This window comes from Columba livia, chromosome 15 (assembly GCF_036013475.1).
Source record: "Columba livia isolate bColLiv1 breed racing homer chromosome 15, bColLiv1.pat.W.v2, whole genome shotgun sequence".
NCBI classification, from domain to species: domain Eukaryota; kingdom Metazoa; phylum Chordata; class Aves; order Columbiformes; family Columbidae; genus Columba; species Columba livia.
This window is the reverse complement of record NC_088616.1, coordinates 6,031,332-6,048,250: the sequence shown is the minus strand read 5'-3', so window position 1 is coordinate 6,048,250 and position 16,919 is coordinate 6,031,332. Positions and strand designations below refer to the sequence as shown.

General features: G+C 38.7%; 1 long non-coding RNA gene across 2 annotated transcripts in view; it reads right to left on the bottom strand.

Moving 5' to 3' along the window:
- LOC110363257 (uncharacterized) overlaps positions 1 to 12,014 on the bottom strand; it is a 70,036-nt gene extending 58,022 nt beyond the window's left edge. For both annotated transcript variants that reach the window (XR_002421200.2, XR_002421195.2), the window contains exons 1-3: positions 11,917 to 12,014; positions 10,058 to 10,161; positions 5,838 to 5,973 (exon numbers count right to left, since the gene is read on the bottom strand). This is a non-coding gene — a long non-coding RNA (uncharacterized LOC110363257). The remainder of the gene's footprint in view (positions 1 to 5,837; positions 5,974 to 10,057; positions 10,162 to 11,916) is intronic.
- Positions 12,015 to 16,919: the final 4,905 nt, after the last annotated feature.

The window sequence follows — 16,919 nt, the reverse complement described above, 5'->3', positions numbered from 1 at the left end:
TCAAAAAGTTCACACAAGCCCAAAAGCAGAGCTCAGTGAGGAGCAACAGAAGTCATAACATTGTAATATGCACCCTATTGGTAGCTTGAGTTTTACATAAAGGAAGGAAAAAACAATGGTTGAAAATAATATTAATTTACATTCATTATGAATAAATATATAGAGACACACAGTACCAATTCCTCATCTGGCTTTGTATTTTATCCACATAAAGGATAAAAATTAATTTGCCAACTATGGCAAAATAATTCCCCCCAAAAATCTAGAGGTGATTGTCTATATAGTAATGCATATTTTATTTCTAGCTCAGTGTGACATGAACATCAAGCTACTTAAAAGGCAGTCAAATACTGCTCTTATTTTACACATTTCCACCCTCATTGGTCTAAGATTATATTAAATGTAACTGAAAAGTCTAGAAAGTTCTGAATCTACTTCATCTACAAAGCAGAATCATTAACAAGAGGGTTGAAAAACAAAGTATTAAATTTACAGAACAACATCAGTGTAAACCTTGAGCATGTGTCTCATTTTCCCCCCAGCTACCACTTCAGGCTGTTCCCTCACCCTCTTCGCCATTTATCTGCAACATTTGTAAATGCTGTGGTGTCTTATAGTGGCAAATAAATGTTTCACATATAAGAAATATAGAAATTTGTGTTATCATCGCTTGTAGGCGAGATTAAAATTGAATTTAAAGGCAGTGGCTTCCAAAGACAATTAAGTACTCAGTTACCCCTGCTGTTGAAGAGGGGTTGGATACATTACTCCCCAAAGCAACCTGGAAAATCCTAAGACTTCTACTTCCTTTTTCTGTCCCTACCAACTACTGCAATGAAAGATATGTTAAATTGACACTACAGATCGGATTGTATTTCTCAGGAATAGAGGAGTCCAAAGTGACTAACAGTACTAATCTGTTTGTGTAAGTGATATATGATTAGATGTTTGCACAGTTCTCTGTAGATGCAAGGCAGTGTTTACAAATGCTAAGTATCCTTATATGTAAATTAGCTGCCTCTGCAGAATTTTTTTCTGGTGAGTCAGCAGCTACTCATCGCTTAAGTGGTGCTCTTGTTCTCAGAGTACTCCTTGATGCCTCCTAAACATTTTTTCCCAATAGAAGATAATGTCTTTTGCAATGCAAGATCCAATTCATCTGACAGTCATGGATTGGATGCGCTGCTGAGGGGAGATAATGAGAATTGTGGATTTGCAGAACATACTGTCCTCTAAAGCTCTTTTTGCATCTATTTACTGTTTTCCCATTTCTTTAGCATGAAATTATGGTCTTAAAACAGACAGATGCCCAAGAAGCTCTTTGGCAAAACAGTTTTACTGATGTTGAACATTCTGGTGTTTTTATTAAAATTTCATAATAATACAAAAATTAAATAAACACTCTGCTTCAGGCCAAGAGCAAAACACCCTTTACTGGTACAAAGCTGGGGGGAAACACAGAAAAAGTCTTCTGAGAATCGTGGAAAATAACCACCATTTCCCCCTTTGACTCAGCATCATTCCTGAAGAGCTGCAAACTCAAGTTTGCCCAGGAAGGTGAACTGTACTTCCCAAACAACTTCATACTTTGAGCTTGTGCAGGATAATTCAAATTCAGATACAGGGTAGACATAATCAAGTATAAAATATAGCAATATCAGTTTTCCAGCACTGTTCTCCAGTGCTTCTCAGAATCTTCTTAAAAACCAAACATCGCACAAACCAACCTCTGCCTCGAACAAGAGAGCTAAAATGAAATGAGGTCTTTGTGTTTCATGCCAGTCAAATATAGTATTGCATGCCTCTGCCTACATCAGATTCCCCTTTAAATGCATTTATGGACTGCACTATGGCAACCATTCCAGTTATCATAGCAGTATTCCCCAGACCCTCAACTATTTTGAAAATTGTTCTTGTCAAGTATGCAAGCACTCCAGATTGAAAGCATGGTCCAGGCTCTCTATTGCTCAATGTGTAACTCTTTATTCAGTCCTATGAAAGGCTTATGAGTGCAGCCTCTGACCTTGGCTTTGAGAAGACAATAGGGTGGCCTGTCGGGTAGGGGGACTTACAGAAGGTTCTTCCAATACTCAGTAACACCAGATTTCAAATAAAGATGAATAAGAACCTGCCTAACAGAGATCATCATGTCTGTGTGGGCTACTTGCTGGCGGACCAAAGAACTACGCACACTTATGTCCTATGCACTTCTCCAGTTTCTTTCATTAACCCACTCAAAAAGACTCTCTCGTCTCTGTGCTGAGGCACTGATATTAGCGTGAACTTCAAACTCTCCGAATTCAAACTCCCGCTTTAAAAATCACTCCAAAACACTTTGGTTCAGGAGTTCACCAAGTGACTGAGTGTGATTGTAAGCTTCAGTGCTCATCTCCTCCCCCTCACTAACAGGGAGCTATTAGCCACTCGGAGATTTCAAACAGTGAGGCTTATCAAAGGCCCAACGGTCAGAGACACATAAACCTACTGAGACTTGAAAAGAATGAAAAATGTGGGCTCAGTGGTATTGTAAAATATGCACATACATGTTCCTATGCTTTACAGGGAGTTGCACAACTGAATAGAGGAAATATTCTCTACTGATGTGTGAGCTTTACTTTAATCTCCAGGTAATTTGGGCAAGAAAAATTGTGCAGACATGATAAGTAGTGAATAATTACAAAATAGGTAATGATCTAAACTTGCTTACTTATTGTGAAGGTATTTTCTCTCTTTCTTTATTTTACCCTTCCTATAGCAAGTTCTGCATTCATATAAGCTGAAATGCATAACAGAAAGCAGTAAAATAAAATTATATAACCATATCCTCATACTGTTGGGAAAAGGTAGAAAGAGAATGATAGTTGGAATGTGCCCCAATGCAAACTTAACACATTTAGGTTTTGAGACAGACTGAAAAATCCCAAAATGCTACAAAAGCTATTGGATAAGAGACCAAATCCACAAGGTGCAAACTTATGGGCTGGGTTTCTGTGTTGTACACCCCAATACTGAATATACTGAGACAGAAAAGCTGCATGAATCATAAAGCCTGATTGGCATGTGTTAGAAGCTCGTTGTGACTCCCGATTGAACAGCATCCTGCAATTTAACCATTTCTAGCAGACCTCTCATGTGCTATCTCACTGGTACTAGGCAGGAATCAGCTCGCATCACTCTTCTTTTCTTGGGTCTCTGCTACCAGAGGCTTATGGCCAAATCATAGGGTTCCACTTGTCTTTGAAATGTCCCTTTTAGATTTGTTTTACATGGTTAAAAGACTTAAGTTTGAGAGACAAACGTGCAGATAAACAGCAACAAAACATACAAGCCTGTTCTTCCTGGAGAACAGGCTGAAGGTCAGTTGCTGCAATACAGCCCTGGGAACCTTGTTCTTGGCTTCAGTGCCCAGGAGTGCCTGGTGCTTTCCTCCAGCATGGGGACAGCCAGCGCCACACAGACCTCAACGCAGCTTCCACCCTCACCTGAGGGATAAATGGGACCCTGGTTGTTATCTTCCTTATGCTTGCTTAACTATCTCTTGCTTCACAGGACTGAGGATGTATTCATCAATGTTTAAGACCAGACAGGTGTTAAGGTATTAGCTTGAGAGGTTCTTGGATCAAGCTTCCTCTGCTAATGAGGAAACTACAGACAGAATGAAAATCCGCTTTCTGCCTCAGGCAGCAGGTCAGCATAGATGAAGAGGAACATTTCTCTCTGAGTAAAAATCCACAAATGTGAAGACTGTAGGATTTTTAGTTGGGGTTGCATAAGATGCAAATACTGACATTTTAGGTAAACAGTAGGTGTTTGCGTTGTGCCAGTTAAAAGCACATTTACTGAAATTTCTTTAAGCAAGCCTGTATGTATTGATTATGATAACATCAGCAGCATATACATCTGTAATCTCATGCTTTCAGCTACTTCTTACCAAACATGCTAGGAAGATAATTGTAGGTCAAATATCAAACAGGACTCAAAGGATCACTGAAACAGACTGACCATCACACGTCTGTGCCATAAGCATTTCTCCACAGTCCAATTGTTTAAAGAAAAATATACCACAAGACCAAAGTGGCAAATCAACAGCTTGAGATATATAATGTAGAACTATGTAGAATTCAGTAACCTGAGTCAGCAAGCTGACTTCGGATCCAGAGGCCGCCCAGCCTCTGCAGCCTGCAAACCTTCCTACTGTGCTACTCAGAGCTGGTGCAGAGCTTCATCCTGTGCTGCCATTCATTCTTACAGATTAGTCTGGATCTTTTCAATATCATATTACATAGTGAAAAGTTCAGAAACCACCTATATCTGTATTCATAACCACCTTATGCATACTCTGAGAAATTACGATTCATTTAGACAAATAATTTGTTCATTTCTACAGAGTCTGAACAAGAACTGTGTGTCAACAAACCTGGTGAAAAGAGTCTTCCCTACAAATACATTTCTTTATCTATACCATGGTTTCAAAAAACAAGTGTGCCTTCCCTTTTGGAAGAAATTAATTTGGTTATTTCATGGATTCACTTGGGATCTCAGAAAGGAAGGAGGGGCACTGTAAACAACAAATAGGGACAAGAGAGAATTAAAAACAAACAAAATAAAACCTGAACCACAAACGCAGACACAAAAACAACTTTTGCAGATAAAGCGTTCAAATAAATATCTTGAAATAAATTTAAGATGCTTAACATGAGCAGGGGTCCTGCAGCCCCTATGCTCTACGTGATGGGCTTGCCGCAGTGCTCTTGCAGTGATTCAAACCAATTAGCTTCTCAGTCTTTGCCTCTTTGGCAATGGTCAGACTGTTCTCACTGTATGACTCCCATATTGGTGTGAAATTACCTCAAACTCGGAAGGATCACTTGAGCTGTTAACGGAAAGCTTAAGTTGTACATAGGACCTTTCACAGACAGGATTAATTTCTGCCTGCAAACATAATTTGGTTTTCTGTATACCATACTTCAAAGATTTTGTTGCAAAATTAGCTTTGAGCTATGTAAGCCACAAGTGCTAATAGAAGTGTTAGGAGGGACTGTATGCATTTAAGGTATAACATCCCAATATCTTTCACAGATCTTTAGTTTTAAAATGCAAGCTAAAGTGGTATTATCTTTTCAGTGTTAAGTTCTGCTTATATTCTACTAACTCTGTACAGGTCTAGACTTGAATCAAAAAATACAAAATTTTCTAAGCAAAATATAAATAGCTCAGATGTGGATCACAGTCCATATTTCTCTTTGACAGTATAACTGCATAGTTAAAATCCCAGCTCAAGTTATGTGTCAAGACAGCCCTTGGCAAGTGAGGGATGAGAAGCAGGAGAATATCTCTGCAGGGCCCCAACCTTCTTGCTATGCACAACTGAAAGGCATCATCCCTGCAACATGTTGTGTGGTGATGCACTCCAGAGCACTAAAGTCACCAGTGGGCTCCAAGCTTGCACAAGCAAACCATCAAGCTTTCCTCTTTCCAAAGAGACCATACTGAAGACAAGCTTCACTTATGGTGATAGTAAAAGAAAACATCTCTCCACTTCAGTTTAAGATTTAGTACAGGCTTGCATTTTGGCACCCCACCCCAAAAAGAAACTAATTTAGTCAAACTCTACTGCATTTATTAGGAAAAAATATTCATGAGTAGGACAAGGCACTAACTAGCTTTTAATAGTCAAGGCTTGGAGGTATCGCCAGCTATCTGAAAAATACAAGTGCAATTGCTGGAGTAAACGACCAGATACCAAAGCATTTTAGAGAGCTAAAAAATATCTGTATTAAAACTGGCATTTCAGCAAGCATATAGTAGGAAGGTACCAAAGATTTGGGTTATCTTACTTTCTGTAAAAGGTAATTTTCTTCCACAGCAGAAATATCCATCTCCTTCAAGGTTTTAGGCAGCACACCTGGCTGGAGTGACAGCTTGCTCTACACAGGCATCCAGAAATATCCCAATTCCCTATGGGAAGTCCACCTGGAGAGCAGAAAGAAGACCAAGGCTGCATCAGAGATACAACCTAAGCACCTTTTTAAAAAGGCCTGTAATTTGCACCAAGGGAAATGAGCTTCTTCCACCAGCAAGGGAAAGAGATGGCCAACAAAATTTAGATTTGAATTTCACATCTCAGATTCACTGACAACTACAACTTAGTGCTTATCACAGCATCTGAAAACTTTAATATGTTGTTAATTATTCACTCTAGGTAGTGACAGATTACCACAAGTATTGTGCTTACAAGGGTGTACCTGCTCAGGAAATTAAAAAGGAACAATTACCACCCAAAGAATAGTTTCATATTAAAATGGTGTGTATCACATTCATGACTGAATGCATCATGAACAGCTCATAAATCCTCAAAAATATACATGGTCCAGTGAGTATTCGTTATAGATTTTATGAGGTAGGAACAACTTTAATGTATTTCATAGGAATACATTATGACCGCATATAAGAACCTGAAAGAAATTTAACCGTTCAGCCACTTTACCTGCCAGGCACAAACAAAAGACACTGGTACGTAAACATGTCCATGGCTCCCCCTGTCCCACATTCCCCCTCCCCCTGTTGTTTTTTTTTTTTAATGTTTTGGTAAACTAAAAATGTCATTCTTTGTGCTGTACAAAGGGAGCAGTGTTAAGGGGCAGATAAATTATACAACTTCTCAGACAAAACAGGTAGTAAATTCAGTAAGGAAAAAAAAAAAAAGAAAAAAGACTACCCTATAAAGACACCTGAAACTTACATTTGGGAAGCTACAAAACCATAGCATTCTTCTGTAGGTTAAATCCAATTCTGCTGGGAATGGCAAAGTCAGCAGGAAAGGGGCTGCTCCCAAGGGCTGAGCCCACAGCACTGGGCACAGCCCTGTGGTACCCAAGCAAGGGTGATGCAACAGCCCAGTGCCCAGCAAATGCCAAGAGGGAACCAACCTTGCCTCAGGTCGACCTGAGCTTAAATAGGATCCTGGGCCATAGGAAGAGGAGCAGGTGAGGCTACTTAGAGCAAGTAAGGCTCTTTAGAGCCCTCTGCACCTTGAGGAAAGTTAGCAACAAAGCTTGAACAGGACCACAGAAAGCCGTGAGTATTACGTATCAGGCCTCGTACCCATGTAGGGGAAGAGCAGACGGGTGCGGCGGCAGAGCTGATCTCCCATCCTTATTCCCCAACCACTCCAAGCTGCCGACAATTCACGACAAGTATTCTGGTGACATGATGAATTTGTCCACGTGTGAACATGCAGTGCTGATTTGCAGTGGCAACCATAAAGACTAAAATACCTGCCCATCTCGAAAGAACCTGTCTTGTAGACACTAATGTCAACTTTATTAGGGTTTATGGGGTGGAACAGTGAGCAAAGCTCCCATAAAACTCCACTATTTGAAATTCCTGTAGAACTATTTCATATTCAAAATATCAGTGTCAAAAATCAGACAGAGTCCTAGGATGTGTGATTGTTTACACCACTGCAAATGGGGAAATGCTTCCAATCCCAATTTTTCACTCCCTTTGTAGAGGTTTCAAAGATCATAGAAGGCTGAAAACAAGCATGGAATCTAACCCCAAAATGGTTTGTTGTTTTAATTTCTTCAATCAATTCCTCTGGCATAACTAAAACAAACAAGACCACTTGACTGCTACATGGTACAATTGAATTCCACAAAAAACAAGTCAAGCAATGGCTTGGGGAAATATATCTTTTCATCCTTAGCATTGTACTTTAACAACATACACAATGCAAGACTTGTACTTCAAGGGAAAACAGCAGTTGCTTTTTTCTCCCCCCCAGAAACAAAAATATTTCTTTAGAAGAAAAACAAAACCCAAACAAAAACACATCACCACCCCCCCTCCATTTCTTGTTTCATACATATTCATTATCTAGTCACAGTGGAGCAGAGCTTGGAAGCGAGCCATAAATGCACTGTGCATACACTCAGACATTACCTGGCCCCCTGGCAATAGGGAGAGACTGAAATATTGCTCATGTTTTGGTCCTCGAACATAATTTCTAATGCCATTCTGCTGACTGTTGAAGAGGTTTTAAAACTTCTTTCCCTTCATAACATATATACTCTCATCTCTGAAGAACATGTCAGCTACAAAGAGAAATGGGGACCCTCAGAAGAAATTCAAAGCAGAGAGAAAGGAAAGACTTGCTCATTCGTAGGAACTGAGAGACAGCAGTGCAAACTATGTTATATAAAGTCAGGAGCCACCTCTAACTGCCCCTGGCTGTCTCAAGCTGAAGCTGGCACAACCTCTTCTGCTGTTTTGTGTATTTGGACTCTATGCTCTTACCCGAACCACCTGTCTGGAGTCTCCTTACTGCCAGAGGGCTGGTTGGTTTGTTTGTTTAATATGGTGAATCCATACTAGTAACTATACTAGTAACCACCGATCACAAATGATCAATACTCATTTATATAAAAGGGGTTTTTTCCTCTATTGTTGTGCCGCAACTTAAGCCTCCAAAAACCCTGGCTGTACCTAAGTGTTGAACATATTACAAATTAAGACAGCAGAACAGTTTTCAAAGCTTGACAATTCCTATGGTACACTTCATATTTCAAGTCAGTTCTAAAAGCTTGAAAAAAAAATTAATTTCACCTGCAAATTATTAGTTAAGTTTGTAGTGTCATTCAATTTGTAATGTACTTATACACCAAAAATGCTTTGAAGGGAGAAAAGAACCGTAAGAAATTATGAATTTGAATAAAGAAGAATTTAATACATAGTAATTCCTTACAGTGGGAAAATTACAGTAAGATATTTTAAAATGAAATTAAAAGTGGTGTAAGTAAACACTAAGAATATTTTTGTTTTTGTTTACAGAATCATTAGCTAAAGGAAGGAATGAAACTCACACAGGAAGGGAATTAACATTTGTTGACATTTTACTGCTTTTAGTTTTTATGTAAACTCAAAGCAATTAAATTATGTTTAAGACATTTTTCCTGTAAGTAGCTTCCATTTACATTCCTAGAAATAGTAATCCAACTATTTTATTGCATTGTTGGGAGCCCTGTAGCAACAGACCAAATATTTAGCAACAGCTCTGTTTGCCATCTCTAGAGCTGGAAACCAAAGACTTGAATCAATTTAATTGCATCAGTGTTTCTCAGCTACCACACCAGAATGTGTTGTTCTTGAGTTTAAAGGGTCTATTCCTACCTCCCCCCACAGCAGTTTCTAAATAAACCTATAAATCCTTGTTCTGTAGCACATGAATTATCAGTAACTTCAAAATAAATGAAGACAAAAATGGTTGAATATTTAAACGTGTAGCAAATCCATCCCATGATAGATCATTTCAAACCAAAATTCATTTTTTTCTTTGATATCTACTACTGCTATAAACTTCCAGTTTATCATATAACATTACAATTTATGGTATAACCAGCTTGTGTACTGACTATAAACCCTTTGTCAATGCCAGTGTAAAGACTTTATAGTCCATAAATAATAGAAGAGCGATAGTATCTATCCTTCTTATTTTGCCCAACACATCCAGAATATAGGACTTTAAACATGTCAGAGGATTTGCTTGTTTTACATACAATATAAGTAAAAAAATTTTTAAAGGGTACATTTCTCCAAGTATTTGGCTTACACAAAACTCATTTGAATAAATAGGAAATAAGTCACAGGTGGGAGTTTGCCTTTGCATGTCATAACCCAGGAATAAAAGACACATACAAACAAAAATTAGACTTAATTTACTGCAGCATTTATCTATGGCCAGAGACTTAAAAAAAAAAAAAAATTTCCTATCTCCTAAATTAGTAAAGAGAAAATGGCTTTTCTTCACTTAGGGAGGAATTAACTTACAACTCTGCATGTAGCTTATCACCTTTTGCTGGTTCTCCATGATGTACGGATTGGGTCAAGACACACTAGTGCAGTGATTCCAGACCCAAATCTGTCACACATTTACCTTTACAGCCCAGTGATGTTAATGTTATTGGGGAGGGGTTCCCTGACAATGAGGCAGAATGAAGAGAAAGACCTCACATTGCATCCCTTTGTGCTGTATGTGGTGAATCAGTGACAACCTCACCTGCTGCGCTTGCCAGGCACAAGGAGTTGTCAGGGGCTGTGCTTCTGGCTTCTCCTCTGCATGCACATTCCCATGCAGGGATGGTTATGTCCACTTTCACACTGCTAGCAAAAGATGAAGCAGGACTGCTTACAAACAAGCTTACAAGGAAGTGTCACAACTTAAAAATAGTCTAAAGGCAACTTCATACCACTCCTATTTTGTAAGTAAGGAAGTTATTCACACTGAAGATCACAAAAATGAGACGTCAATCAGTCCTTGAATTCCACGCCAAACTCTTATCCTAAATGTAGCAGGCAAAACTTCGATTTCTCTCATCTGTAGTCTCAGACATTCCTCAACACACTAGATTGCTCCCTCAGCACACCGAATTTCCTCAGCCTATCCTTCTTTCCCTCTGTGTTTGTTTGTTGAGTGTTTTTCACATTATACAGCTCTCCTCCTGCATCCCTCATGGCAGGATGCTCACGTTGTCTCTCCAGGGACTGCCCCTTTTCATCAGATCCTTCCAAGTGCTGCAGCAATAGGCCTTCTGGCACAAAGCCTCCACCTATTGATCCTACAAACCAGACTTCCTAGTTATGCTTGTACATTCCCTCGATGGATTCCTACATTGCTCTCACTTCCTACAAATTGGCAGGTGCCTTCATTTGTATTTCTTACCTTTTCTATCAACTCTCAGAACAGCGCATATCGACATATTTCTCACCGCAAAATATAACGATGAGGTGAGGACCTTTTCTCCATTTTTGGCTCAATAAGAAGGGGGAAAAAAAAAATAAAAAAATCTGTCCCTCTTTCTTTTCCAAATCCAGGAAAGATATGAGTCCCTTCCGGAGTGCTACATTGCAGCTCTCCACGGGATCACATTCCTACAGGTCTTCTAGTCATAGGTCTCCTTTAGTGCTGCTGAACCAAACACAGGCAACGAAATACCCTTGTGATTAGATGTAGCGCATCTTTAAATGCTGATATATTCAAATATCTTTATAGAGAATACGACACAATAAGTCTCAGGTGAACCCTTTGGGAATTCCAGGAAAAAGGCTGCCTAATCTCCAGTTAAACAGGCCTATTATCTCTCACTCCCCATGAGAAAGTGAAGCAGAACTGATTTGATTAAGAGCAAATTAACCTCTCTAACACAGCTACCCAGGGTTTTACACCTGTCACTTTAGTATGACAATTTATATTTATTCAAAAAGCCATGAGACAGTAAATTAAACATTGCCCTAATTAGAAAAATGTCATATGTTACAGTGGGGTAGCAAACTGAACTAATTTCAGACAGTTCTTGTGCAAAGTACATTTCAGTACAGCATTAATAGAAGCAGAGTCAATATTTTTTACACTGTCACATCTGAGCTGAATGCCATCATGCCACAGGTGTATATTTAAAGCTCTGTCAAGCAGTAAGGCTGGACTATATTCAAAGTTCACCATAGACCCAAAGTTGTTTAGGAAAAGACATCAACACCTTAATTACCATATTCTGCAGTACTATTCCTGCCTTCTAATGTCGAAGTATAAACTAGTTCTCCTCTTAATTAGATCTGTTGGCAGAGCATTCTTCCTAATGTTGCTCTGGATTAAAGGGTAAATTCTTCAACAGGTTACAAACCCATACAATATCAAATGTCAAAGTTACATTTACTTCATCAGATAATTATAGGTGAACCTCATTGTTTCAGAAAAATCTAAAATTGTACAATATAAGTTTTTAGGCTTACAGAGAAACCCTCAGATGTCTTATAACCATACGTAGTAACTTGAATGCTAATTAAGAGATGAGAGTAAGAAAAGTCAAGTTGTGACTGTTCGTTCACTCAAGTCCTGCTCAGAATTTGGCTAACAAGCACCTCGTATTAAGGCGTGAGGTACAGCAGGATCAGCACCATCAGATCAAAGCGAGGGCAACACACAGCCTGGACACGGTTGTCCAGGAAGGGTTGAAGGTCATTATGATGTCACTGTCACCTGCAGCTTCCTGTCCCCTCCAGCCACCATCCTTGCACATTGATGGATGCACAAGGATGGTGGGTTATCTGCAAAAAATTAAGTTCTTCATAATCCACTAACTCAGCTGGACTACTGGGGTTTTCTTGTTTCCCAGAGGAATACTGGGCACACGCGCGCGGTGACAGAAGAGGGAGAATGAGCCCGGTGAGCTGGGGACCCAGTTTGCTGATCGGTGCACAAGCTACAAGTTACGATTTATGAATTAGAGAACTAGCAAGTTAGAAACCTCATGAAGTAAGTGATGAATTAGCGAAGTCATGTGTTAGACTAGTCTGTACAAATGAGGATTGAGCCCTTGTTTGTTGTATGTCTTTGTTTTCTTTCCTAATGAGCTCATAAAATAAAGTTTAATTTACAGAGTACAGAATCCTGTAAATTGGAGAGAACCACATGGGCTGTGACACAACTAGGAAACTAAATTCTAAAAATGATTACTTCTTCCTAAACATTTCAGAATAGCTTGATTCATGTTGCAGACCAACATGCAAATTGTGGAGGTGGAAGTTTCTCAGCACCTTGACAACACTATGAAGATGATATTTTGATGAATTTTCGCAGCCCTGCTGCTTCTGCGTTTTCGTTTTTTTTTTTTTTTTTTTTTTAATTATCCCTAGCTTTTTAACAGCTTAAGTTCTCTTCCTATCTAAAAGCAGTATTCATACTGCAATTGCAACGCAGATAATGACCCTTTTGATAAATAGCAACAGAGTATACAAAAAATTATTCGGAGTTTCTCTGAGGAAACCCTATAGTAATGAAGCTATGTGAACTCTAACAAGGAAATAATTTAAGTCATTATTCCCAGCAATGAATATTGGACATACACATTTGTTTTGCTTAGCTTGTTAAAAGGCAGCCAGAATTATTATATTTTAATATGTATGTGTATATATATTTATATATAGATGGAGGTTTTCTATATTGTATATATAATTATCCATTTTATATCTAGTGTAAAAACATAGATAAGTATGTATGCATAGATAACTATGAAGTATATGAAGCAATAATGCAGTTATTTGCCAGTAAATGAAGTATCTTAGCTGGAGGGGAAGGCGCAACATTTATGACACGCAGGCATGATGAACACCAGCCTAAAGCTGGTGTGCCAGCCAGAGCTCCTGCTGCAGGTCCGACATGAAAGTCTGTGCCCGAGTCAGAGCTTACCCTCCCTTTTCACAATCCATACATCCTCAGACTTGCATCTGGTCCGGGAAATGCTAAAACTATCTACATCCACCTTAACTAGTATGGGAAATAAAGGGATCATCTATGGCAGTGTTTATCACATCCCTAGACCTTTCTCCAGAGCCACTGAAGGACAGATCAAGTAAAGCAGCTCTTCAAATCTAACGCAGCCATTATCCCTTATCAGAATTGTTTTTAAATAGATAACATCACAACCAAAGGCAGCCATCAGAAGCACAAGTCAAAAAGAGAAACAAGAGATTTGCAATGGCTGTTTCATAGCTGTAAAAGAGTAAAGATCCATTAAACAATTCTGTAAATCTTCTCATGTTAGCACAAACAAAGCAAGCCTATCAATAATTTTGATACTGTCTAAAGGTTACTAAGCATAGGAAGTTCCTCAAAATATAATGTCACAGACAGCCATTATTTTTATGCATTTTCATCAAGCTTCCAGGCTTTATCTACAAAGGACTAGCATCACAAATGTACAGACATCTGCGTTACTATTTGGAATGACCTCACCTTTACAACCTGAGTTGTTTACTAAGTCATAGTTGTCATCACTAAACAACCTTTTGTTTCTTCCTTAACTCTCAAGACATAATCGCCCTACAGCTTCAAAACTGAAAGACACAGATTAAAGATGTAGAGATTATCTGAAAGCAATGCATTACAGTGCCTGCCTTGTCACCAACTCTCGTATTCAGTGGAGATAAATTTGTCAGTAATACCTTGCCTGATTCATTGAATTTTGCTTAATTCAGATACATTTCTATATATCTCACTCATTTTAACTACTTAGAAAATATTTTGGCAATATGTCTGGAGACCACACTAGATAATATATACTGGGGGGAAAAAAAGAAAAAGAGGAAAAAAAAAAAAAGAAAACAACAGCAACAAAACCCCCAAATACTGTCCTTAAACTATGTCAAGCACTCTAACTTAGAATAGCAGCAAGCACAGCACAGCCTGTGTTTTAACCTGGAATGCCAACTCTATCTCATCTTTAGTCTTTCTCAAGGGCTGAGCTGCAGAGACAATTAACAACACAGACTGCCTTGTGCTTGTTGCCAGTTTAGCCTGAAATAGATAATTCATGCGAGCCAAGTGAATTACAGGCTTCTGATACTGCAGCATGGGCTTAAATTCACATATCACATTGGAAGTCTCATCACCTTCCCTAGAAAATTCCAGGAAAATGTCTTGAAGTTGGACATTCTCATTGCCTGAAAGCATTTTTGAGAAAGCTTCTGCAAAACTCATTGTGCTTTTAAATATTTTATATATATATATATATATATATAGGTTTTTTGGAGAACATGCTTTAGGAAAGTCTAATGTGGGTAAAAAATACATATATCTTCCCTTAGAATGTCTTTAACCTACCCAAATCCCATATGATTTAGGATGGGAAACTTAATATTACTCAAGAAAATAACAGTGGGGTTACAAAGGTGTCATTTATTTCCTCTGTAATTGTCCATTCAAAAATCAACCCCTGTGCACTCACAGGTTGGAATTTGTCCCACTCCCGAACACTTGGTGGCTGCTCCCTCTGCATCGCGTAGCCTCCAGACAGTGCAGCCAAAACGGGTTCTGCTCCTTCAATTGCTTCGAAATGGAGCAAATGAATAACAGCAGCAGTTCACGTCAAACACAAGCTGTAGCAACAGATCCCAGGAAAGAATATTTTTAGGAGGCTTTAAAATTGAAGTTCGCTTTCAGGTCATTCATTTGTGAATCAGCGAGGAAATGACAAAAGTAACAAGGTGGCAGCTTATAATTTAATGATTAAATAAAATGGAGTTATGGATCATCTCAGAATAAGACAGATTTAAAACAAAAAAAATGTTTTTACATTAAAATTTTAAGAACTTGCAGCCTTCGGGAAGAAAGGAATAAAAGAAAATACAGAAAGGGCATATTGGTTCATAGACACCATATGTATCATCAGGAAATTCCTGAGGAAATAGCAGCTCAACATTATAAGTGAAAGAGGCGTGTCAGCTCTCAGATACAGTAGATTTGCTTTTCTTTTTGAAAAAGCAAGCAGTGAAAAAAGAGAAGAAACTATAGAGGTTATAAAAATAGATATATTAAAAAACAGACAAAAAGAGAGAGAAAAGGGAAAAAAATAATACCAATCAACACGCTCTTTCCCTGAGGTATTTTTAGCCTATAAAAATCAAAATTCACCAGAAAATTAGACTGCAGAAAAACACTATAGCAGCAATATTAAAGTTCTGTAAGAAGACAAGTAAGGAGGTGGGCAGGATCACAATATGTGTATTGGATCACAGAGGCGACATTAAAAAAAAACACTTATTTTTGAATACACTGGGTATTCCAGACTGCAGCGCAATGCATTGCAGAGCTACAGAACTTGGATCAACCCAAAAGTCTAAATGTGTATTTCAAGCGGGTGCCTATTGTCTCTCCAACAAGAAAATATACACGGCAGCTCAGCTGATGCTTGGTTTTATTTGTTTTCTCAAGGTTAAAGAAAATGAGCAGGCAATCAGTTTTGTTTCCGAACCCATTTGAAAATTAATCCTATGAAATAATTTGTTCCTGACTACACTGGAGCACTGAACAAGCTCCCTTTGACAATTAGTGATGCCAACAGGAGGCAGATGTAGAAGTCAACAGGTACAAGGGGAAGAAGGGATACAGTGCAGCCTGATGTTTACTTAACCATGAAACTTCACAACCAAGCTTTAAACATCTTAAATCATAATATTCACATCCCCAAACAGACAGCCAGATCAGATGAAATTAGCTTAAAAAGCACAAAATGAGTATACAATGAACATATGTCATCTTTTTTTACCTTGCTGGGTCTAGAAAAATATGAGTCTTAATAAAGCACCACAATATGGAAGACATACGGCAGCAATGATCTCTCTTTATTGCCCAAATCCAGGAACAGTGACTTTGGATGAGTAGGGAAAGATTAACGATGGGCTCGTACGAGCAGACCTACAGCACAAAGGAATGATGCTCTCTCGAGACCCTCAAATGCCAGCGTGTCTGAGGATCAATGGCTTCAGCACCAATCGAGAAGCTTCCGCTGCCATGAGTCCCAAACAAGCTGGTTCCCCAAAACTGAAGGAGGACCTGGCAGATTCAGAGTACCATGTACTGACTGGGGCTACAGGTTGAAGGTCAGTTATGGTCAGAAGAGTGAAGCTGCAGTCAATGGCAGTTGCAGGAGGCAGAAAGAACATAAAGCCAGCTCACAAAACACTGGACTTCCTAAAAACTGGAGAAAACAATGTGCCTAGAATGTATTTTTTTTGTCCTTGGAGACAACTGTGATTAGCCAAAAGCTAAGAAATAAGCTTTAATAAAAGAGGGGAAGTGCTGGAACAAAGCCAACAATACGTTTTATGGTTCTGACACCCTTCAAAGAACATGCTGGATTACCATTTCAATACTTTGTAAGATGCGGTTAGAATTATGTCATAAGATACGTGAACCCAATATGATGCTTCACAAGCAAAAAATCAGCAGCATGCCATATGTTGTATATCCTAAACACTAGTCAAAATAGCCTCGTTTCATTTGACAGTACAAAGAACTGTCTGGATGTTGCATCTTTTCCTGGCAGACCAGATAGAATTATTGCTGTGTTTGTTTTAAAACAGGA